Raw genomic sequence first — 25,592 nt, 5'->3', positions numbered from 1 at the left:
GCTGACAGTGAATAATGGCAATGAAGGCAGGTTGAGCCTATATGGTAATGACCATATTTACAAGGACCATCAATCACATAAAAATCACCATCCGCCTCATCCCTCATAGGACGCAGAGGCAAAAAGAGGCGGGACGCCCCCAAAACAAACCGTCTCTCCCTGGTTTTTAGCCGATTGTTTTCTTTTTCTGACTACGGTCAACCATCAGCTTTCAGCAAAATCAATACCGATAAATAACAGTACATTAATCAGTTATTATACATGTTTGGCAGAAGTTAAAACCTCTGTACTTTGGTTAAAAGGGAGAGGGCAATGTGTTAAAAACAAAGCTACGCTAACTTGCTAGTTAAAGTCAAGCTAAAGGTTTGTGGGGAAGTTATATGGCTCAATGGGGAAGGAATATCTGTGGTAATAGATATTATAAAGCAAATAAAGGCTCAAAATCAAGCGACACATTGATTGGTTCACAGCTTCTAAGAGGCATGCTAACAGTAACCAAAATTCAAGCTAATAGCTACTCAAAAGCTAACGGTGAACAGTGAGGAAAAACTGTAGAGCAACTTTTTCACAAAGTGTCTGAAGAAACATGGGATGGAGAACATTTTTAAGCAATCGTCTCATGCTAAGAGTGGCATAAAATTTACACTGGAAAAAAATGACTTCACATGCTTAAAGGTAACCAAACTAAATGTAAATACTTCTCACCTTCAAACATGCCAGCAGCACAACGGAGGAAACAAAAACAGCAGGAAAGTTGAATCCACAGCTTCGTCATAAATCACCGGCATGCGGTTTGAGATGTTGTGGATTGATTAGAAAGAAACTTTATTCTGGTGTTTTCCTGAAGCTTAATGATTTAAAACATTGATAAATGACCCACTGATGGAGTCAGAAACAAAGGGAAGGAAACAATAGCAGCTGTCTCCCAAAATTAGTGAGTGAGAGAATGTGGAGAGCAAGATAAGGACAGAGGATAAAGGACGTGACTGAAAAATGGACAGAAAGGGTGGAAGACGTGAGGCATTAATCAGAAAAACAGTACAGGCAGCAACTCTGGGAGGAAGATGATTCACTTGGGGTTGAAATGGAGACGGAAATTACAGAATAAAGACCCTAAATCATGCAAGTTAAGCAGCATTTATAGGTAAAAACTGTTGACAATGGTAAAGCTTGCTAACAAAAACAGAAAGTTGGATGCCTAATGTCATTTTTATTTAGTTGATTTCACTGTAAAATGCTCAGCTGACAGACAGACAAGGTCATTTTACTGTAAAACTTTTGGTGAAGAAAGCAGCCGCCAACCATAAATACTTCAAGGAAAGAAGATTAAAGTTAAAACACTTCACAAGTAAATAAAGTTAGTAAGACACAATCAAATATTGGAGAATGTATGTGACTAATTGTTAGTAACCAAGAAGAAAATATTCTAACATTTGCAAACAAACTGGTAACCGTGTTTGAAGAAAACTGTAATCTGAGTTACAACAAAACCTAATTTCCCTCTGGGATGAATAAAGTATTTTTGATTTGTACTAATTCTTCGACAGGAGTTAATCAGAGAATTAAAACGCCTGAGGCACCAATCAAAGCTGATGCTTTAACTTCCTGACTTATTTCTCTTTTATAAATAGAGATGCTGTATTTATTTTAAAGTTGTGTTGCTGCTGCAGAGGAAGGAGGCGGCGCGCTGCGTGAGCCACACTAGGAGGAGGTTTTCCGCATCCCAGGACCTTTTTTACTGAAGTTAATTACAGTAACGATCGACAGCCGGACCCTGCCCGCCGCGCGCGGCTCACCGCCAGGAACCAATATCACCTGAGACAGAGCGGCGAAGAAGGACGAAGACACTAACATCAGGCGTTTTGGCAAGTTTTTTACTGCCTAAACCAGACCACTGACCTTCAGTTCAGAGTATCCTCTATTGTAATATAAATTAATTTGTTGCAGTTCTATGTTCTACCATTGGGTGGCGTTATAAAGGGAGGGAAACAGGAAGAATCTTATTTTTTACTGTTTAGCTGAATTATGCAAACATTTGTGGATATTTCTTATTATTACATGTATCGTTAACATGTTGTGTTTTGTATTTGTATCACATGATTATTGTCTTGTTTTAAAAACAAAACAACCTTTCTGTTTTTTTGCTGTTAGCTTAAGCATGTTAGCATTAGCAAAATGGCAGTAGCATGGTAACTATTCATCTACTACATTATTTTTCACGTTTGCTCCTGTTTTCACTATGAACGCCAAACCTAACATTATATAATCAAACATTAACTGTGCTAATAATTCAACATAACTGCTGTGTTAGAATTATCACAATTATTCTGCTCTTTTACACAATGATTATGTGAAGAAATGCAAAAACAGAAACTAAATTTGGAATATTTTTAACAAAACAAAGCCAGACTTTTGTAGAAAATTGATCTTTGAAGGATTATTCATGCAAAACATTGAATTAAAAAAAAAAAATTTTGACTCGTCAATGAAAATCTCACCCAAAAAAATGTAAAAACTTGTAAATGTTCTGTTTACTGAAACTTGTAAGTACCAGGTAAGTTAGGAGCAAGTGTTGAAGAATTAAAGAGAGGAGATGGAGTGAGTAACAACAGAGGAAAGGGAGCGGAGGACGTAGATGGGAAAACCCCGTCAATGGTGGAGGAGGAGGGAGATCGAGATGAACTATCCGAAAAATATTGTAGAGGGAGGAAAGAAAATCGAGCCAGCGAATTAACAAGAGACAAAGGAGCAGAGGGTGAGTGCGTCGGGAAAGAAAAGGCTGGGAGAAGAATGGAGGAATCAATCACCAGCCGCCCTGGTGTTGCAACGCTGAAAAAGAGTCAATGGCCAAGAACCAAACTTTCCACCCACGCACTTTTTCTCTCTTCATCACCATCGCCGTCGCCTCGCTCGTTCATACCTTCAAAAGCCCCAGCTTCACAGTTTATCGCCCCTTTCCTCCCCTCTCTCTAAACAACACCTTACATCTTGCAGTTTTTTAGCATCATGCCATAATTCTGCCCCTCCTGGTGAGTGCTGACCCATACGGAGATAAACAGAAACATTCCCTCAAGAGCCATTAGAGCCAGAAACAAGCCGGTTTCCAGTCTATAGAGGGTCTCTGGATGACACTTCAAGCATATGATGCTGTAATTCACAGCCACACACAACTGGAGGAGGAAAATATTCAACATAAAAACTTGAAAGAAAGTCGCAAAGTGGTCAAAATTCACAAAATGTATAGCTAAAGATAAACGTCTGAAACAGCTTTCTCAAGGGGAGTTCTTGCTATAATAATAGGGAGTTTTTTATTATTGACACAATGATCATAGACTGGTGTTATATACTGCAAACGAACGTATATACATTTGCAGAGTGAGTGCCATTTGTTGAAGTTCTACTTAATATACTAGAATGTGTCACTAAATGACAACGAGAATTGATTCTCTCCTCACAGGAAGTGACAGTAATAGAGAAAAAATATTAGCAAATGTTAAAAACTGGCCATTTGTTTTCATTTCTTTCAATAAGAATGCAAAAGTAAGTTAAAAGAAATGTGTACAAATAGTGATTTGGTGTTTTCTCTGAGGAAGGAAACTAAAATTTAGCAACGGTAACAAACAGCAAGTTAAAGAGTCTAGGTATTAGCTAGTCAGTGTCCAGCTAATGGTAGTTGGTGTCATGCTAACAGCTAGACAGAAAGTGAAGCTAACGGCTATAAATAATGACGGTAAAGTAAACAGTCAGAATCCAAGTTACAGCTAATCAGTCAGTACATCTAACAGGCTTTCACAGAGTCCGTGTCCTGCTAACAGCTAGTCAGAGGGTCTAGCTAACAGTTAGCAAGCAAGACCAATTAGGATCCAATCAATAGATAGTCAAAGTCCAGTCAACAGCTAATCAGAGTCCATATAACAATGTAATCAAGTGATTAGATTGTTAAGCTAACAGCCAAGCTAACAGTCAGTTAAAAGTCCAGCTAAAACCAAGTCACAGGTCAGCAAACAGCTAGTCAGGGCCCAACTAATAGCTAGACAGAGTATCCATTTACACATGGATTCAAACTGTTAGCCTCCGTATGGGAGTTTGTCTGATTCTCCGAACTGAGGTCAGCCTTTCTCCAGCTGTTGGCTGGTCACACATTGACTGTTCACATCCTCTGCCCTGGGCCAGCGGCATTAGACACACCCTCCCTCTGTGAGTTAGTTAATGGCCAATTGCTATCCTCCAACAAATGCACACAGTCACAGGTGGGCTATTCGCTCTCAAGTGGAGACGGTGAAAGTGTGTCAGAGCAGATGGGTAATGGGCCGCGGGGAAGGGTGAATTTAAACAAACCAGAAGTTCTTCAGCTGGACCTTATCCAAATGAAGTGGAAATAAAGAGCAAGCAGATTTGCTTTAAGACTGTTATCACAAAGGTATTACTGTCCTCTGGATAATTGTCAGACACACTGTGAAACCTTGACGTTAAGGTTAATCTGGCTATTTCAGATAACACAGCATAAGCACTGAACTATTCTCTCTGAGAAAGTGCTAGTTTGGATTTGTTTGTTGTATGTAATTTGATTTTGTGGGACAAAGTACTGAAATCAATCGAAACGTACAAAGAACACAGCTTGATTCAAAGTGAAACCAGTGGTAAAAGACGCCTGTTTCTCTTTCAGTCATGCAGCAGAAAGTCAATAACTTGGCAGTGGCTGTCAAACCAAAGTAAAAGGGAGGAAACTAAACCTGACAAGTGACTAAAATATAAATTTGCAGCACAGTTTGTGGTGTTTGGCACTTTTGACAAAAACTATGTTGTGTTTTGCCTTTCAAAACAACCCCAGTTTAAAATCTGCAAGTTAAAATGCTAATTTACATTTCCCCAGAGTTGTGTTTTCACACCAGATAGACTCGGTTCGACTGGTGATGAAAATTGCAACATTTGTTACATTTTCAGGTGGTGTGTTTCTCTTTCACACTTCACTGTGTCAAGCGATCCAAACTAATTGAAAAACCTGTTTCCCTCCTCGCCTGTGGGGGCGCTGCAACAAGAATCACTGCAGGAAACAGCATAAAAACCTCAGAAGACGACACTGAGTGCAACTTCCTCCTTCACAAAATGTAAACAAAATGGAGTGGCGTAGGATTTCTCATTTGTCTTTGTTAGAAGATCATTCATCATTTCTCCCACTGGCATTGACTAGCACATTTGTTTTGAGTCTGTTTACCCAAAATACTGTGCACTGTAATCCACTTTCTGCTTTTGAAGTGGTCTCTGGTCCACTTGGTATTCACATATGGATTCGAACTGCACCAGAGTTCACGTAAATCAGACTGAGACCTAGATCAGCATACAGACCAAAGTTCGATTTACTTTCTATACAAACGAACCAGAGTTCAGTTAAAACGGACTAAACATGGCTGGTGTGAATGAACCCATTAAGTGGCTCCATTTTATCTTTACCACTGACGAAGCCATTTTATTATAGAAATTTTTTTGAAAATGGAAATACAACTAAAGTCTGCTAATTTAAACAACTATTTAACATCCAGTTATCTCTTTTCCACACTTTTATAGACCTTTCATGATGGCACAGGGACATTTTATTTGACAATTAATGCCAAACATTATTGCCTCACAGCTCAAATGTGAGCGGCTCAGAAAATGTTTTCCTTCTACCAAATTAGTCGTTTCCAATTTTTAAAGTTCTCATTCGTCTTCTTTCCCAGCTCTCCTCTTCCTCCTGCTGAGTCAGCACTTCTCTGCCTACGTTCTTATCTTCCTCTTTCCTGAAGCCTCGGCAGCGAAACCCCAGGCACAACACAGATCAGCTCCTCCTGCGCCTCCGTCAGAGCGAAGAGGAGGGAAAACCTCATCTAACAACGCACTGGAATCATTTGCCTCATGCTTTAATTCTCCTCCATTTCTGTTTATTCATTTTATGTTAGCATTATATCCCAAAAGAGGCAATCAAAAGCTGTGTTGCCATAATTCTGTGTTGTCCCTCAGGCTATAATACTAATATTTCACAGCCATCTGTCATGTAGACTCTGTTATCTCTGTTTGAAAGCTGAACAACAATATGGAGCTAAAAACAGGCTAAAATTAGGAAATAATGTTCTGTCCACATGGAGACACAGCTGTGGATACTTAATAAGCATTTAAATGGTTTAAATGCAAAGTAGTGTTTGAATTATTTATATAAGTCAAGGTTTCCCCCAGAAAACTTGCTGTTCCTGGTGTTTGGGCGCCAAGGCAGTCATCTAGTGGCTCATCGTCTTTTTGAGTTAAAAAATGTTTAAAGTTAACAGGAAATTTAAAAATATCACTTTATAATTATGTGTTATTTAAAGACTGGGAGATTAATACCTGAATACCAACAATAATGTCTTAAAAAATGCAAACATTTTAAAAAGACTTAAATAAATAAGCAATGCTCAGCCTGGTGGGGGGCACAAGGAAAGCCTGGTGGCCCGCCAGGCTTATAATACACTGGGGGAAATACTGTAAGTGTGTCATGGGCTAGATGAAGCTTAAGGAAATAAAAAATAAAACACTTTTAAAGACAGATAATTTTCCCCTTTAACAATTCTCCAGTTTTCACTTTTTGCTGCACTGAAATGTTTCGGATTTTAGTTTTTAAATTGGGATTTTTTGCGTCTTTGTTCGATTTCACCAGGCCTCATTGTAATGGCTCATTAGGGCCATTGTAGATAGAAAAGTAATTTTAAAAAGTAGCGAATTTATGCCAAAAAACTCTTGAAAATTTTTTTCAAAAGGTCAAAAATCTTCTAGAAAAACACATCTAGGTTTCAAATGTCTAACAATCTTTCAAATCTATAATTTTTTATATAAAATACAGCTCAGAAAGCTGAAATACTTAGCAATGCTACCTGATATGCTGCTGCCTGCTGTATGCAACCCAGCCAATCCAGGAGCACCATTCAGTAGTTTGAACTACTGAAAAAGTTGAAAGAGTTTTATAGGTGGTAACGGATTTAAGAGATTCACGGGCAGCTGTGGTCCTGCAAACAAATTTATGAGATGCATCTGCAGTGGGTGAACCTGACCCAGATGTTAGTGTCTGTAAAATCCAGTTTTAAATCTTGAAACACCATTAGTTGGCTCCAAAGTAAATTCACAGTCATTCCCTGACATTATGAGTCGCCGCCTGTGGTGTAAAAACTTCTCCTCAGCGTTCCCGCCGAACAAAGGCACTCAGCAAAACCGTGAATATGAACACATATCCTGCAGCAGTTGTGCAGCAGCGTCTTTGAGACCGTCCTAATTATCCTCTCAGCAGCAGACAGAGAGGTTTTCCTCACACGTGCACAAAGCGCCTGACTCAGGAGGAAACATCGAGACAGGAAACACCCGGGGTGCATCTACAGTCTGAGGAGCCGCATTGGGACCGCCGCGCTTCGCCCACCGGCGGATACAACCGCGCGGTTTCTCCCAGATCGCTCTCTATGTGCTGCGCTCTCCGTTTGTCTCCTCATCCTGTGTAATCATATCCTTTACACCATCGGCTTCCCATCTAATCTCATGCATCGATACTCTTTAATTAAACTGATTCAGAGAGTCTGTCCTCAATTCATTGGCAGCCCCTCGGTACCAAAACGAAGGAGGCACGGCGCATCCTCTATCCTCCCGGGTCGACGATATGTCACGAAAAGTCCCTCCTAATTATTTCCTGATTTCAGCGCTGAAATCGCTCTTTGATGGCTGACAACAAACAGCGGGGCGCCACGACGAACGACCACCAAGGAGAACTTCAAGGGAGGGAAACCGTAAACTAGCTGCAGGTCAAGTTAATATGTGAACAGAAACTCAACTGCTGTTCTGTTGGTGTAGCAAACCGAACGTTTGCTTTCAAAGCTGTCAATTTATCCTTCTTTATCCAAACATTATACCAATGTTTACGATGCAGCATGGTGTTTTGATAAGTGCCTGTTCAATAGAGAACACAGTTTATAAAGTGGTATGTTGTTTTTATACATTTTTTTCATATAATATTCAGTTTATAAATCAGTATGGTAGTGGGCTAAAAATAAGGGTCACACTGAGATAACACATTCTAGATCCTACTGACTGTGTTGATAATAAATAACAGACAAATTATCATTGTAAATCAAAATGATGTAATCAGATCATGCTCAAAATAAAATAGGAAAATCGCTTAAATATCCATGTGACCTGCTGTATTACCAGTATTTTTAATGTTAAAAACAGACTGTGAATATTTTGTGGCGTATTTTCTTTGGTTTTGTTTCTAGACTTTATTGAAGTCTGCAGCTTATGATGAACCTTTTGAGAAACAGCTGGACATTTCCTCCCACTTTCCCACTGAAAACAGCAGAAAACTGAGCAATAGTCATTTAAAAGTTGCAACATATGTAATCTAAGTCAGTTTGGGGGAAGACCTCAAACTTTAAGGAAACATTCAAACATCAGATTGAACAGTTTTATGACTCCACTTGATAAAGGGTTAGGCTTAAGATAAGGAGCTAACCCAAATGTGTGACTTAACGCACAAAATTAAAAGTTTGCCGCTCCGATCAGAACGCTGGTTCGGTTTATAATGGGGAAGCCCAGAGTGGGGGTTTCATTTTATTTTATTTTAAATCCCGCTGCAGCTTATCTTTGCAAACAAGGAGCAACACTCCAAGTCTTCCAGCAGCCAGCTCCCGAGCCTCGCAGTTTAATTTGCAGAACAAAGATAATGGAAAATGTGAAACTACAGAACGCTGCGCTCTTCTTTTGAATCCCCCCTCTCTCCTCACCCGCTTATCTACCTTCCCTTCCGTTCTCGTCATTCCCGCTCCGGTTTTAACGGGATTAAATCCCCGCTCCGGCTGGTAAACCACACCGTTGTTATGCAAGCTGCTTCCCTGAACTGGACGGAGACGGGTTCCCCTTTAAAGCCCACATCTCCTTCCTCGGTGTCAGCAGGTCATCTTGTCTGACTTGCTGCTTTCTTACCGGCGCCATGCGTGTCGTCGCTACAGATTAAGCCGCTCCAATCCCATTAGATAACTGCACACCTGCACAGAAACACTTGTAATTCTGTTTAAAGGAGTCTGCTATAAAAGCAGGTTTCACTTTAAGGAGGATTACACGTTAATTAGGGATGAAAGGTAACTTTCTTTCAAAAACGGACACAGTTAACCGACAGTTTTCTCATTCCAAAGGCCAGTAAGCAATAATAAGCAATAATAACTGGTAGTAAGTGATAATAACTGATAGTAAGCAAAGATAAGTGACAATAACTGAAGATATACCTGAAAATAAGAAATGCTTAGTAAGCAAAAATGCAGGGGCGTGACATCATCAATACTCTGATCAAGACCAAAAACTTTTGAATCTTTAAAATTTTAAAATAAAAACTAATACTAAGCCAACGTTTGCCAAAAAAATATCAACAGAAAATAGATTTAAGGTGGATGTCTATTTAAATAAGGTTAACTACTCATTGATGTAAAGAAAAACAGAAAACAAACAATGTCTATAGAATTGATCTGGGATTAAAATAAATACAAAATGCACAAGTTTAAAATGTAAAATGGTCAGACCACTAAACATGTTATTGGTGCTATTCGCTATATCGGACGAATAATTTTGTATCAGGCGATAATTATCAGGACGATAGTTATCAGGACGATAGTTATCAGGACGATAGTTATCAGGACGATAGTTATCAGGACGATAGTTATCAGGACGATAGTTATCAGGACGATAATTATCAGGACGATAGTTATCAGGACGATAGTTATCAGGACGATAGCTATCAGGACGATAGTTATTGTTCTCCCATAATTTTGATTAAATCTCTATTTAATGATCTCTCTTCATTGGTAAATTTCCATTATTATGTTTTAAACCCCGAAGACGTCTAAACATCGTATCACCTAACACTATGTTGCTCCAATTATCAGCAAACGCCACTTAAATACCCACAGAGAATAAAAATTGGTTCAATTTATCAGCAAACAGATGCAATGTAAGCAGAACTTCGCTGTTTCTATCACAGAATGGTTTAAATTTCCAAACAGTTTCACCTAAAAAGGACAGAGAAACTCATTGTTGTTGGTGCTTGAGAAAAAGGAGACGTTAATGAACGTGTAAAGGCTCAGATTAATAAAAAATAAGGATTTTGTGCAGCTGAAGTCACAATTTAAGAGGAATCATGAGAATTGTTACGAATAACATAAGGTAGCCGTTGTTGTTGTAACTGTTCTTTTTATTGCCGAGTGCTTTACGCGGACATGCCGGTTAAACTGTAAATAAAGTAACAAAAAAAAAGACAAACAAAACGTCAATACTTAATATTGCAATATTCAAAGTACACAAACTTAAATATAGCTTTACAACATTAATATATAACTCACCACATTGGGCAACACTCATGAACATTGGTAAGATTGGTAAGATGTAAATTTATGGCAGGTTCCGCTTGTTAGTGTGGTTGCTAGGCAACCTAAGTACACAACTGGTCCGCCGTTCGTTTCCTACTTCTACACATTAATCCATGTACCAATACAAAGCAACTATAGAGCCCCCTAGTGGAACGGGAGGAGTGAATCCAACAAGAATAAATAAGAAAATACGGAGACTTGTGAGTGTTATTTGACAGAATCGTGTAAAAACGTTTATTTTCTTAGGCTCCCGTCTTCGTTTAGCAGTTTAAGGCTTGAGAGGCGCGCCGACATTCAAAGGTCATTAGTCAGATTTAAAGTGATGAAGCTGCAGATGAGGATGACTCGCTGAGATTATCGCTCTCTGATCTGATTCCTGTTCTCCTGTACTTCATGTGATCCATTTAAACGCTCACTTAGAAGAATTCATACCTAATAATGACAGATTATTACGGAAGATTTTTACCTCATTTAGACTAATCTACAATAAGGAGAGTCATTAAGCCTCACATGAAGGTTTAAGTGAAACGTAATCAGGATATGATCGCCTTTTAGCGATGCCCTTGTACCCTCAATGACAGTATTTCTGCATAATTCAATAAGCGTGCAGACACACACACACAGGGAAGCCTGCACACACCTAAACACACACCCTCCTAAACACACATCAGGGAATAATTGTTTAATGTATAGCTTATGTTAAATTTCTATTACTGGTTTAGATTAAAGAATATTCATGTGTTAGAATGGCCCAGTCAAAGTCCAGACACACGTTTAGCTAGTTATCCGTGGCAGGTCTGCTAAATATGATACGACGGAGAATTAGGGACAGACTAATAACAAGAATAAACTATGAATGATACAAAGAAAACGTGTCAATAGTAGGAGAATAAAGATGTAAATAATGCGTGAATAAAATCATATCACCAAAATAAAGTCATAATATGAGAAAAAAATTGTACTTTATTCTTGTAATAAATAGAGTAAATAAAGTCGAAATATAAGGGGGAAAAATTTTAATAATAGCAGAATAAAGTCGTAATATGAGAAAAAATTGTAACAATACCAGAATTTAGTAATAATATTACAAGAATAAAGTAGTATGACTATCAAGTTGAAATAATACAAAACAAAAGTCGTACTAATAGAAAAATAGTCGCAAAAGCATTAAAAAGGTCTTGATATTACCAGAATAAAGTCGTAATATTACAACAAATTAGTAAATTTATAAAAACTCACAAATAAGGAAATAATTAATCCTTTAACATATTAGCATCTAACTATCAGTAGCAGAACTTTGAAACGACTGAATCTCTCTCACATAAACCATTTAACTACTGAAGCGTTTTTCTCATTGAAACAACTTTTTCTCTCATAATTTTACTACATTTTTTGGTCACATTGCATCTTCATTCTACTAATATTATGATTTTTTTTCTCTCATAATTAATAAATAATACTTAGCCTGCCCCTAATGCTATGTTATACTAGAGGAATGCCACAAAAGACAAAGAGAGAAAATTATTATATTATATAAGCTGAGTTTACATTTACAGCCATGAACAACTGGAGAAATATTAGAGCGTGAAGCAGCAACTCTGTAATCTGTAGTGTCAGCATGATGTGCAGCCTGGAGTTTGTCCTCTAACAACAAGCTAAACATGTTTGTCTGAACTTTTCCTCTGTAATGATCAGAGCAGCAGCAGCAGCTTTTCCAGCATGAATAAAAACACGCTGATAACTTTTAACGTCCCGCATGTATACGATTCTCAACACACACATCCAGTGATTTGTCAGGGTTGTTTTACACAGAGTGGTGAGAACCGCCGCAGGCTGGAAGCGGAGAAATGCTTTGTGTTGCGCGAGTAAAGATTTCTGAGTCGGGTTCGATGGTCAATATATGCAGAGCCGGCGCTTTTCAAGGCTGTGCTACTGGATGTGGAGCAAAGGGAGAACGACTGCAGTTTACAGACAAATGCTGTTATTTTATTCATGCTACACCACATGTAGCGGCGGTGAGGGCTGGATGCACTGCTGGTAGAAAGGCAGTTTGTTTTGATGGCAGAAATGAGACCATGATGGAGTTTGTTCAGATTTAATTTAATAAGTCCTGTAAATTTAAACTAAAAAATAAGCCAACATTTTTAATGTCATAATGGCATTTAAGCTTGCACCTGTGATGCAACCAAGATATTTAGCTCGGTAGCTAAATATTTAGGTTGCAAGCTAAATATTTAGTTTTCAACTTCATTATTTAGTTAGCAATCTATATTTAGTTAGTAAGTTGAAAGATTTAGTAATCAAGCTAGATATTTAGTTACCAAGTTAAATATTTAGCCAGTAACCTAAATATTTAGTTAGCAAGCTAAAAATTGAGTTAGCAACCTAAATATTTAACTAACAACCTAAATATTTTGCTAGCAATTTAAATGTTCAGTTAGCAAGCTAAATGTTTAGCTAACAGCCTAAACATTAAGCTAGCAACCTAAATGTTTAGTTAGCAAACTAGATATGTAGTGACCAAGCTAAATATTTAGTTATCAAGTTAAATGTTGATTTAGCAACCTAAATATTTAGTTAACAAGCTAATATTTAGGTTTAGTTTAAAAATTAAATGTTTAAATATTTATTTTCCAAACTAAATACTCCAAATTCAACATTTAGTTTGTAAACTATATATTGTGAATTAAATATTTAGTTTGGAACTATATGTTTTAATTTATAAAGACGTGGTGAAAATATGACTTTGAAAAATGAACACACATTTTTTTCTTATGACAGACTAAATGAATCTAAATACTGCTGTTAATATTTTACTGTAAGACTTTACAAACATGCTCTCAGTCTTAACAGTCACACCTGAAAACCAAACAAACTACTGGAAATCCTCTCAGATGCATGATGGGAGACAACACCTAGCAGCCCAATCAGCTAATGTCCTTAACGTCACTGTACACAACTTCGCTCAAGTTCCTGTGCATGAAGATGTAAAATGTAATTACTAAACTTCTGCAATTAGAGCAAAGCAGCCAATGACTCCCTCAACCAGTATCTCATGATCGCAGGGCCTTCCCTCTGATTAAACAGAAAGGAGGCAGAGAAATCAAAGAGCAAAGCAACAGAAGAGAAGTGATCGCCTTATTGGAAAGCTGCCTCCCTCCCCTTTAACCCTCTCCAAGCTCTAATTTATGGAGGAAGGGAATCTCTGAGGATTTTAGAAGGAAGCAATTACCTCTGTTTTGCCTCGTTGTAACATGACAGTAATGATCGACCTGACAATAAGTCATTATGGCTTCGCATTTGGCTGCGAATCTGCAAGTGACCTGCAAGGCTCCGGTTCGCTCTCCTGGGAAACACCCAGCACCGAACTGTAGCTTCTCTTCTACTCTGCACAAACTTTGTACAAGAAAAATGATGAATAATGCAAAATACAAAGATAGAAGGTCTGGTATTAATAGTTTTCAGAGGACATATGAGGGGTGTCCAAATTGTGGCTGGGGGGCCATTCGCGGCCCTCTGGAAGATTCTGTTCAGCCCCTCCAACTACAATATATATGTTTTTTGTTTTGTTTTGTTTTTTTGTGGTACTAGACTATTTCTGCTTTAATTGATTAAACTTTACCAAATACAGAAATCCCTGACAAAATGATTAAAATGGATCATTTGGAAAATCATTTTCCTGTCTTTTTAAACTGCCCAAGGCCGTTTTTATGTTTTGGATAAAAAATAATTTACAAATTTGACATTCGTCTTGCTTAATTTAAATTATTAATGTATATTATTGGATACATACAAAAAAAAAGTCTTAAGAATTTTTTTATTTTTATTTTGTGCTCTTAACTTGACAAAATTAATACTAAACAGATTTATAAAATGTGGGTTAATTTAAATAATGAACACAACTTTCAATATAGCAACATTAGCATTGTTAGCAGCAGCCAGTGAACAAGTCTCCACACAGCCAGGGCTTGCTTTTCTTACCCTAAAATCTATTATAAACTGATTCTTTTTTTACTGAAATACAACAAAAAGGACAAATATACATTAACGGCTAATACAATCATCTTATTGCAACACTAAAAACATTTTTGTAACCAAAATATCACAGAATGAAGAAAAAGGTTACTGACTAATAGGCCAACTTAATCTTACACTCAAAAATTATGTATGCTTCTCTACATTTTATCAACCAACTTCCAAAACATATTAATACTTACAAAGACGAAGGTTTTCCATGGTACAAAGCGTATAAAGTCCATTCATCGTTTAATGAGCCGTTTACTTTCTCCTAACGGCCTAAATTCTTGTTGACATGGTTACCGGAGAAATATACGTCAAAGATAGTTTGTCGCTAAGAGTGCTCACTCGGTCGTGATTCAGAAAATACACTCGAAAATACACTCTTTGACAAAGATCTCTTGTAATACAGATGTCCCACTCATATCAAATTTGGAACCCCTCAAAATTCTAACCATTCTTTACATGAATTTAGTCATAAATTTACGACTAAATATAAAGTCATAACTATAAAGTCGTAATTTGGTTATTTTCACTCTAAACTAATTTACAGCATTTGACTGAATGTTATCACAGTGATGATTTTCTAAAGTAATTTTGCTCTAATCGGGATATAATAATCACAAAAATGCTCAAATCTCATGTAATTTATCGTCCTGTATTTTATCTGAAGGTGTTGTGTTAAATAACAATCCTGCTTATTTTGACTCCGATTCCTGTTGAGTTGATTCGTTTTGAGCAAACCTCCTGCTGGTAGATAAGATTTACCGCTGTCATATAACCCCATTTCCTCACAGTTCCCACATGTGGGCAATATTAGATGCATCCATTCAACACATACTAGCATAAATTGGGCATAATCACACATTTTTGTGTGACAGAAGTGTGTAAGTCCTTTTCTATCCCTCCAACTGTGTGACAGATAATCTACTTTCTGAAGGAAAACCCTGAGTTTAGAGGAATCTCTCCTTCGTAGTGAAGAAGAACCTCTTCAAAGATGAGATATTTTCACAGTTTTTACTGCGTGTGTGTAGGTTGCGCTCTGGCTCGAATCCAGCCTCCCAGATTGATGACACATTAAAGTGAAGGACACGTCATGCAGCTCTGCTCGTGTGAACCACATGGGAGCTGCACACAGGTAGACAAGGTGCTGCAATCAGCAAGGTGTCCCTCACATATCAAAGACACTCGCTGTGGGTCTCACCTTCATTCGCTCAGGTTTATTTCAAAGCAAGCACAACCATTCATGTGTTAGCTCTGCATTTATTTCCTATTCACAAACACACACGGTGCACAACCTGCTCCAGGCACAACACAGGAATAGAAAATTATATATAAATGTTTACATTGACTGTATTTGTTTGTATTTATAGGTAAAAATTTATGTACTAATTGCATTTTCTGTTAGTTTATTTTTACATGTTTGACCAAGTTAGTCAAGTTTTTGTGAGTATCTATTATTACCGGTATTTATTTTACATTGGTTATTCCTAATTGTAGTTACTAAACATATTAAACTTGTGTTGTTTTTACACATTTGACCAAACTCTTGAGAAGATATTTGTGTGTAAGTTGTTGTACTGGTGCATTTATGTCAGTTTTTGTAAACAGAAATGTTTTAAGTAAATTCAGCGCTGTTTTTCTGTATCGGATCGGTATCGGCGGATACTAAACCTCCGATATCAGTAAGTTCGTCGCACTTAGCAAAGAATTTATTAATTGCATGATGAATTAGAACAAGCTTGACAATTATCAGTTCTGATTATTAATAATTTTTTAATGGAAATTTAGTTTACAGAGACTTTTTAATCCATTTCAATTATGACTTAAGATGAAGTTGATTTTTATTTCCTTTTTATTTATTGTGTTTAATTGCCATGTTTTATTTTGAATATTTAAAGTATGCGTATTGGAGAGGGAAAATCTGCATTATTATTCCACTGTCAACATATTACAATATCAAAACAACAATATTATTGCCAGCCTCTGTCCTTTTCTGGAGGTTTGCCTGACAGACCAGCCCACCAAGTCATGTCTGCACATTTGCAGTTAACAATAGTCGCCCCACTGTTACCAACTCAGTGACTTTCTTGGTATATTTGGAAACATTTCAAAGAAATGATATCGGACAAAATCTAAATCATTAAATAGGGTCAATCAACATGTCAGGCTTTTTAAAGATGGGTGGTCGGCCAGAATACTACAACCCCTACTATGAAGTCTCTAAACAAAATTGTCCTTCAAAAAAAAGAGGCTAGTTGAGACTAAAGCACCAGACTGAAAGCTTTTGTCATCCAGTTTTTGGTAGAAAGCAAAAAACAATAAATTATGCAAATGGAAATTGTTGACATTGTAGGTCTTAATGCTCAATTCCGACTTAGTTTTTATTTTATTTATTTATTTTTTTGGCGTGGCCGTTCACTTCAAAATATATGCGAGTTGTATGTGAACTGCAAGCGACCTGAAAGTGTCCCGCATGCGCAATAGAGGGCGCAATAACGTCACACAATGGGCTCTTTGCACCTCGGTTTCCGCGTTTGGGGAAAAGCGGCTCGGTTGTTTCTGATCTATTGAAAATGGCATATTACACTAGGTGCTTGCAGGGCTTGCTCAAGCCATGTACATCGATCTGAAGCCCCAACAAGTCAGCTGGAGAACGGTTTTAAGATGTACGCCTCGTTATACATTCACTGACACGAAGGTGAGTTTTACTTTTTTAAACTTTGTGGCTAACATAAACTTTAGCTTATGCTACTAGGCAATATTCTCTGATATTGTTGAGCCAAATGTGCTATTTAAGTATCTAAACATACTAACGGACAATGTTTTAACCTTATTTTCAAGTATATTGTGTGTTTATTGTTGTTAGTGTCAGAGACTAACGGGGAGGTTAGTTTCAGGCTATTAGCTTCCAAAGCTTGACGGAGCACAACAAGCCTCATAGCTTAACAGTAGCGCAGCTCTGGTGTCAGAGTTCTGGTTCAGCTGACTGTTCAGGTTCAAAGTTGCTGCTTTTAGTAAAATAAGACTGTGGTTGTTTAATGTCTCCGTGTTATTTCGTTTTATTACCTTTGCATGTTTCTTGTGAAGAGCTCAGATATGACGGTGTTTACAGCAGTGTTTCCATGCGGATCAGTTGCTCGGCTGTCTGGCTCTGGTCTGCTCTCTAGTTCCCATAAACTCGCTCTTTCAGGCTGAACACAGAAGTGATTCCATGGAAATAACTCAGGGAGGCTCCTTTATTTACCTTCCATATCCCCGGTAATTTTAGGCTGAAGAAGCTGATCCGGAGTGAAGTGAAGGCTGCAAACTTTGTTGTGCGGCGTTAGCTTTAGCTGGTAGTGACAAATATTTAGAAGCCACCATCTTCTTAATTCAGGATCGCTTGGAAATTAATGAAACCTTAAAAGCCCATTATATTAGGAAGACAACAATGTTCATAGTATTGCTCTTTTTGCGTCTGAAATACAACTTTGTCTTTTCTAGCTATCATGGTAACTCAAAGCGGAAACAAATGAGCCGCATTAGCTCCTGGAGATGTGACGTCAACGCCATAGGTGCAAAGAGTCCATAACGTTCTCAGTATTTTACCAACCGCCATAAAAGAGAGAAGAAGAAGCAGGGCTCAGTGTTTGCGGAAGTAAACATGGATGCTACCGGCGGAGCATAGCTTACGGATTTAAAGTTGTTATCCAACCGGAATGAGCACATTAACAGCTTAATCCTCATTATAGACCATTATGGTTGTTGTTTATCTTCCCGTTTGTGCGCATCAAGACGCAGAATAATGACGTTTGTTGAGAATCAGTGACGGTCAGGTCGGATGAACGCGACCTGGCCGTTCAGAATGTGGGTCATATTTGAAAACATAAGATACATATCAGATTTAGGAACACGTATTCAAGTGGCCTGTGTTGTCCAGACGGTCATAAAAAGATCAGATCAGGTCGCATTTAGACAAAAATAAGTCCGATTTGGTCACTTAACGCTGTAGAGTGACCGTAACATTTGATTTATCTTGTGGTTTATATATTTATTGTTTATAGCGATAGGAATAAAACCTAGAAATGAGTCAGTGATGGTTTCTAAGTTTCTGTCCCAGAGGTCTGCTCTGTGGCAGCACCTGTCAGTAACTCCTGCCCCCCCATCTCCTCCTCCCGGCTGCCTCTGTGATCAAAGTAAATTAGCTCGTAATCAGATACATACGCAAGCAGAAAAGCACGCACACGCAGTCTTTTCCCATAAGGCCAGTTTGTTCTGTGGTTTCACGGACACCAGGTGTGTGAGAGGTTAACACACACACACACACACACACACACACACACACACACACACACACACACACACACACACACACACACACACACACAGTGAGGAGGAGCGGCACCGTGTGATTTAAAGAGCTGTCTTCTGCAGTGGCGCAACTACACATTATTCAGGTGGATGCAAAAACATAGATCGGCACCCCCCCCACCCCCCCCCCCCCTCCCCGACCGAGGGACGGAACGTCAGGGTGAAGGAGCGACGCTCACTCAGCACCCCTCCCCCCCCCCCCCCTCCCGAGGCGACGATACGTGAAGGGTAAAACTCGCTACATTTACCTCGTTATGTGCGCGAGGTGAAGGAGCGTAAGGCGCGCATTAGTGTACGGGAAAACATCATCGGCGCGCCGCCCCCTCCAGACGGGGTTTTGGCGCCCCCTCTGGTGCTGCGCCCCTATGCGTTGCATACCCTGCATACCCACTTTTTGCGCCACTGGTCTTCTGGACAGTGTTGCTCCGGTCAGGGACGCTGTGGCGGCGCTGAGAGAGAGAGAGAGAGAGATCAGACTCTCCACACTTCGCTGGGATTCCAGCTCCTCATCTCCCCGCAACGTTTTGCCACGCAGCCCTGAACCGCCGCCATGTGGCACGCGTCCCGCTCAGCTGTGCACGCAAGCCATGCGGCAAATTGATCGCATGTGAAATGCTATAATGCGAGCTTTACCGTCCTCTGCATGTTAATATCGCAATTTAAGCCATAATATATCGATTAAAAGGGGCCAGCGCGCTCTTCTTGCGACACTGAGGTTTAAGAGCTCTGAAGATGTGGCATGCTTGGGTAGATAAAATGTGCGCGGCACAATCTCAGCTGGAGGTCATTTCAAGTGTAGAGCCACCAGATCCGAGGTCCCTCTGCCTCATTGCCCTGCTCTAATTACACTTTGGTGTTGTCTGCGCGGTTCTGTGCCAAGAGCGAGCCACACAGAGTCCAAACAGCTCCTCTTGTTCCGAGAAAAAACAAACACACACCAGATATGACTGACTGATAGAAATGGAAGCTGTTAAACAATAATCACCAAATTATGAGTTATTTCTGCAGTTGAGGCCGTTTCAGAGAAGAGAGAGAGTCTGGTTGACTTATGGTGATGTATAATGTAAAGTACAGAGAGGAGATATTTTAGGCAAAACTGAAGGTTGGTTGTCAGTAACCCCTCAGTGTTTCCGAGCCACAGAGCAGCTCCTTCAGACTAGCCAGAAGTAATTAGCAAACGCCTGGTGGAATTATGCATCTTATTTTATGAGCTTAAATGCTGGTAAAAACATTGTGAAAGGGTTAATCGAGCAGCGGTGTTTTGATGAGCCGGAGTTTTTAAAGAGACAGAGACCCAATTTCAATCAGGAAATAAAAGTTTATTCAAGTCATATTCGATTTATGTAGTATTTTTCTAACAACTGGAGCTAACATAGTTGCTTGATTTTGCTATAAAATGGAAAACACATAAAACTGTCCCTACATATTGTACTGATATAGATATTAATATCAGATTGGTGCATCTCTAGTAGCAACTAGATCAAAATTACAGTGAAATGTTGGTGCCAGGGTAAAATCTCCAACAGGAAGTCAGTAGCGGAGGGTCTGAACAAAATGCAGGTTTTTGCCAAACTAGCTGACATGGCCATCATCTGTGTTATATTGTGACTGGACCAAAAACAAGATGATTAGGCACAGTGAGAGGCGAGAGCCGGAAGGACCCTGGGACAGACAGTTATAAGAGTCTAGATGTCCTTGAGATGATAAGTGTGGAGGGGGATCAAGGCTGTGGCGGAGAGGGAGAGAGAAGAAAGGGAGGTTAGGCTGAGAGAAGAGGAGAGAGGTGATGGATTGAAAGGAGGGAGGAAGATAAAACAGTCCTCACTGAGCGTGGATTGTCCACAGCGTCCGCCCAGAGATGAGGCAGTAAATTTCCCCGGATTCAGTGTGCGCTCTCCAAACGCCGCTGCACATTATTGATAAATCAGTATGTGTTAATGAGAGAAGCCGATGTGGTCTGATGAATCATGACACAACAATGAGCCTTAAACACACACACACACACACACACACACACACACACACACACACAGAAAACGGAGAGGGTGTGACACACAGAAACTAATTTGCAGCACGGACACTTGGCCCCTTCGCCGCAACATCAACAACTCTGAGTGTTATTCCAGCCTGTTAACATCGAGCTATTTCTATTTGATATCCAATAGGCGGCTTATCATCCTCATTAGATTATATCACACACACACACACACACACACACACACACACACACACACGCACACACACACACAGAAAGCCGGGGTGAAATTATCTCTCACCTACACTCCCTTCCTCAATTATCACAGAATCTCATCATTTGTTTATGTTTGTGTCAGCTGATTTATTAGTTTTTCTAAATGTGTGTGGGTGTGTTTTGTTTTGCTGTGATTCTTGGTACCTGTGTGTGTGTGTGTGTGTGTTGTTGCAGGGCAAAATGACCTTGTTATAAGCTGAGTGGGCTGTAGTGCCGGGGCATCATTAGTATGGCTTAGGTTAGCCGGTGTTTGTGTGTGTTTGTGGAGGTTAGAGGGTAACACAGAGGGGGAGAGATGGGGAATAGCCATATAAGAGCGAACCAAAGGGTCAAAAAGGGACACACAAATTTGTCACCGCCGCCATCCGTCACGTAGAGGCAACAACTGTTTGAGGATACACACACACACAAACACACACACATGCATTTGCTATATTGTAACACCTCCTCCTCTCCTACAATAGCTTCAAATGGCCTTCAGCAGCACAAAGGGAGCCTGAACAATCCGGTCACAATGTAATGACGCAGTAACAGACAGCGTTAGATGCATGATAACGTCTACACACAGGGGAAGGTGTGGGCTTAAAATGGAGAGAACAGATTTTTACAACGGAATCTAACAATGTGCCAACACACTGAGTGTGCATTCACACCAGTTTAATCAAACCGTTTCATTTGATGACGTGTGAACGCGCAATTGGACTCTGGTCTGCCCAAAAACCTCGGTTTGGTTGAAGTGAATGCGGTTTGCATGCATATGTGAATGCAAGCGGACCAGACACTGCTTAAAAGCAGGAAGTGGAGTATTTACCCTGGGCATTATGGGTAAGAAATGATTTGCAGTCTTTTGCCAAAGAGTGAAGTACCAAATGCACGACCTACCAAAGAGTTAAAATGAGTAAAGCTAAGAGCTAATCTGAGAAAGAGTAACTTCCCTAATTGTTTTGTAAGCTAACTTACATAATTGTTTTATGGTGTTCAAGACCCATCTAGAGACATGCATTGCAAATTAGGTAAGGGTATAAATTAATATATTAGCTAAGCTAAATTAGCTAAGAGAATAAATGTTTGTGTTTATATGTAAAACTTATCTCCATGTAAAGAAATAATAAATTTGAAAAATTTCTGAGTAAAGCTAACAGCAAATTAGAGTCAAGTTAAAATCTAATCAGATTCAAGCTAACAGCTAATCAGAGTCTTGCTAATCTGAGTTAAGCTAACAGCAGTGTAAAACGCCTGGGTGGACCCAAGATTCTGTTAGCTTGACAGCTAATTACAGGCAAGCTAACATCATCTCTGAGTAAAGCAAACAGCTAATCAGAGTCAAGTTAAGAATTAAGAGCTAATCAGTCACACTAATAGCTAATCTGGGTCAAGATAACAGCTAATTTGAGTCAAGATAACTGCTTATCTTAGTCCAGCAAAGGTAAATATGTGAAAACCAGCTCTGAATTCAATATTACCGAGAAATTTACTAACTTAATATCTAGTATATAAAATTGTGATTTTATGATGCAGTCATTGATTTTTTTAATTGGTGCGTCTTGAAATCACAGATACTTACGATAAAACCATCACATGCAGGAACATATTTTACCATCCAGATGAAGAGGGCAAAAAAACAAACACATTCTATAGATTCAGAACAAGACTGCTGCTACTACCAATATTTGCAAGATAGAAAAATGACAAATATTAACAAAATTAACACAGAATTGTTTGACTAATATTTCAAAAATGTAGCAAACGGTTTCTCAGTTGTGCCACAGCGTTAAATAAAGATGTGATAGAGTGCAATATTTCAGTAAAATACGCCACTATTATTCACTGGATAGTCAATGGAAGGTAGTTAATGGCAAACTGTAAGCAGGCCACTCCGAAGCTACGCCAGCAGGAGGAAGAGGAGGAGAAGGAGGAAGAGGAGGACACGGCTTAGGAATATTCTAGTCGATTATTCTTGGCCAAGGGTCAAACGTGGCCTAAGGATGAAGCTCAGCGAGGGAGGAAGAAACTCACAGATGAGGAGAATTCACACTCATACACACATATTCATGGCCAGAGGTCAGGAGTGTCCTACATACACCGGTGTGGAAAAGTATTTGCCCCATTATAGTCTTCTTTGCTATGTCATACTTAATAGTTTCAGATCATCAAAAAAATAATACCAGACAAAGACAGTCTGACAAATACAAAGCAATCTTCAGATGATTTTGTTCATCGAGAATAAAAAGCTGCCCAGTCAAACCTTGATATGTGATAACTGGCAGTAGCTGAATTTCCATTGACCATAAAAAAATTGTGCAAATTCAAATAAATTCACTTCATAGAATCATGTAAATTGAAAAAAAAAAAATCAAATTTTTCAGCAAAATATTTTAGCATTAGGATGAGGTGATTTCTCTGCCGTTTCAAAGCCCTTTTTTGCATCACGTAAGTCACATGATCAACAGCAGGATGTTACTACTGACAGAAACCAAAAGGAAGAGAACAGGAAGTAGTTGGAGCATACTGGTTGGTTTTTGTTGGGTTTTTTTTGGACAATAACTGTGCAAAACATTGTTGATGTTTCACTAATGTCAAAAAAACACCACAATTCTACAATTGTGGTGTTTCCAGTAAATAAAGAAATTGCACGTAAGTGTGTTCACACAATAGATCATTAAAAAACATGCTGCACCAGCATATTTCTACTACTTTCTGTTGTCTTTTTCGTGGTTTCTGCCAGTAGTAACATGCAGTTTTTGATCACATGACTTTTGTGATGTGGAAAAAAGTGTTTCCATTGCAGTTTTACAAAATGCATTAATTTTCATACAGTCAAAAAAACCACTCCAGTTTTTTTCAAAATTGGTTTATATTGAGCTACATAATTCCAATTTGCGCAATTATATTGTCAATGGAAACACAGTTAATGTACAGCTGGTTTCATTAAATACTTTCTCTGCTGCTACCATGATTTTTGATGACTTATAACACCAACAAGCTTATTCACGCGTGATTTCTATTTAGCTTCTGACTTAAAGGAAACACCATAATTGCGAAATTGTGTTTTTTCTTAAATCTTCTGATGATTTTATGGATCAACAAGAATGCAGAAAGTGGTTTCATCAACAAAACAAACACGCTGGAATTCCGTTTGGGTTGCTAGGTAACGGGGCTGGGCTCTGCTGGGGTTGCTAGGTAACGGCGCAGTGCCCCTGGAATGTGACTTAACAACTGGGAGGTTTTTGAAACGGCTCATTTTCCAGACACCCGAAAATTTACTTGTTGCCTAAAAAAACAGCTGGGTAGATTTCTTTAGGCGCCTGGGTTGTTTTTTTTTAGAAGCAATTGAGAGCAAAATGTGAATATTAAAACATTCAAAATGTGAATTTTCCGTAATACGTTCCCTTTGGAAAGGTTTGGATAGTGCTTTTCAGTTAGTAATGAAATGCTCATTTTAAAACTGCAGTTTGTATTTACTTGTTTGATGATTTTAAACACTTAAGCCAAACAAAACGAAGCAAAAATAGAGAAAATCTTCCAAAAGGCTAACTTTTTTTTGCACAACACTGCATACTAAATACTCAGAAACCTCAAGGGAAAGATGGAGATGAATGTAATTTACACACACTCAGTCATCCCTGCGCTCTTATGGATAAATATGTCACATGTAGCCCAGTTTCAACTGAATCCATACGAAGCGGTGACGCTGTTCGAGTGCAAATTAGTCCAAACAATCGGTATTACTCACGTGTGGCCTTTTCTCAAAGAGCCCTCACTGCCACGGCCTGTCCAGCAAATTTTACAACCATAATTACAATAAGAGAGCGGCCGCCTCCACGGCAGCTGCTGCTTCCCCGTTAGAGGTTCCCCGCGTAATTATCATGATGAACTTGGCACACTCAGGTAATAAATACCACAAGTCACTCACACACAGCTGCTCTTACACAAGGTGGAAGGCGATACACACGTTATGTGAAAATGGAGTCAGGTAGAAGAAGGAGCAGCAGTCAGGAAACCAGGAAATGGGTAATAACATGAAAACATGCTCCGCACAAAGACTGGGACTATTCAAAGTATCATAAATGAATGTTTCTTTCATATGGAGAGCAGAAAACACTAATTAAACTACCCAAAAATAATTTAGACAAATAAAGTAACAAGAAACTAACTTAAACACCCCACAAAGGAAAAGAAATGTGAATAATAATAATAATAATAATAAACAGAAAGTAGAGGTTGCAAACTAGCATGGACTACTCAGAACTTATTTGGAAAATGTGTTTCCAAAAAACTGAGGAACTTATTTTACTTTTTTTTTTTTCAAACTCCATCAAAATTTTCTTACACTGATGGAAACACGTTTAAAAATGGAAATAACTGCAATGATACCATTCTTTAATAAGGAAGCAATGATGTGTAACTTAATATAGTTGTTTAAGTTTCATTCAAAATGTAGATTTTTCTCTCTACTTATTCTTAACACTTATCAGATAAATGTAGTGTTTAACAGAAGCACTTTATTTGGTTTTACATTCATCAATCGTCTCTAAGGAATGAAAACAGATTAATCTGAAACTATAACA

General features: G+C 38.7%; 1 protein-coding gene across 2 annotated transcripts in view; it reads right to left on the bottom strand.

Moving 5' to 3' along the window:
• Positions 1 to 25,592, bottom strand: part of fgf11a (fibroblast growth factor 11a) — an 81,379-nt gene that overhangs the window by 46,440 nt on the left and 9,347 nt on the right. Inside the window, exon 1 of one of the 2 annotated variants that reach the window (XM_081600068.1) lies at positions 14,621 to 14,728. The exons of the other annotated variant lie outside the window; for it this stretch is intronic. The gene's annotated coding sequence lies outside the window, so the exon portion shown is untranslated. Of the gene's footprint in view, positions 1 to 14,620; positions 14,729 to 25,592 lie in introns of those variants that run through there. 2 annotated transcript variants of the gene reach the window in all.

The sequence above is a fragment of the Poecilia reticulata genome, chromosome 18 (genome assembly GCF_904066995.2).
Source record: "Poecilia reticulata chromosome 18, P_reticulata-male-v2, whole genome shotgun sequence".
Lineage (NCBI taxonomy): Eukaryota > Metazoa > Chordata > Actinopteri > Cyprinodontiformes > Poeciliidae > Poecilia > Poecilia reticulata.
The sequence above is the reverse complement of the archived record's forward strand: the minus strand, read 5'-3'. Positions and strand labels throughout refer to the sequence as shown.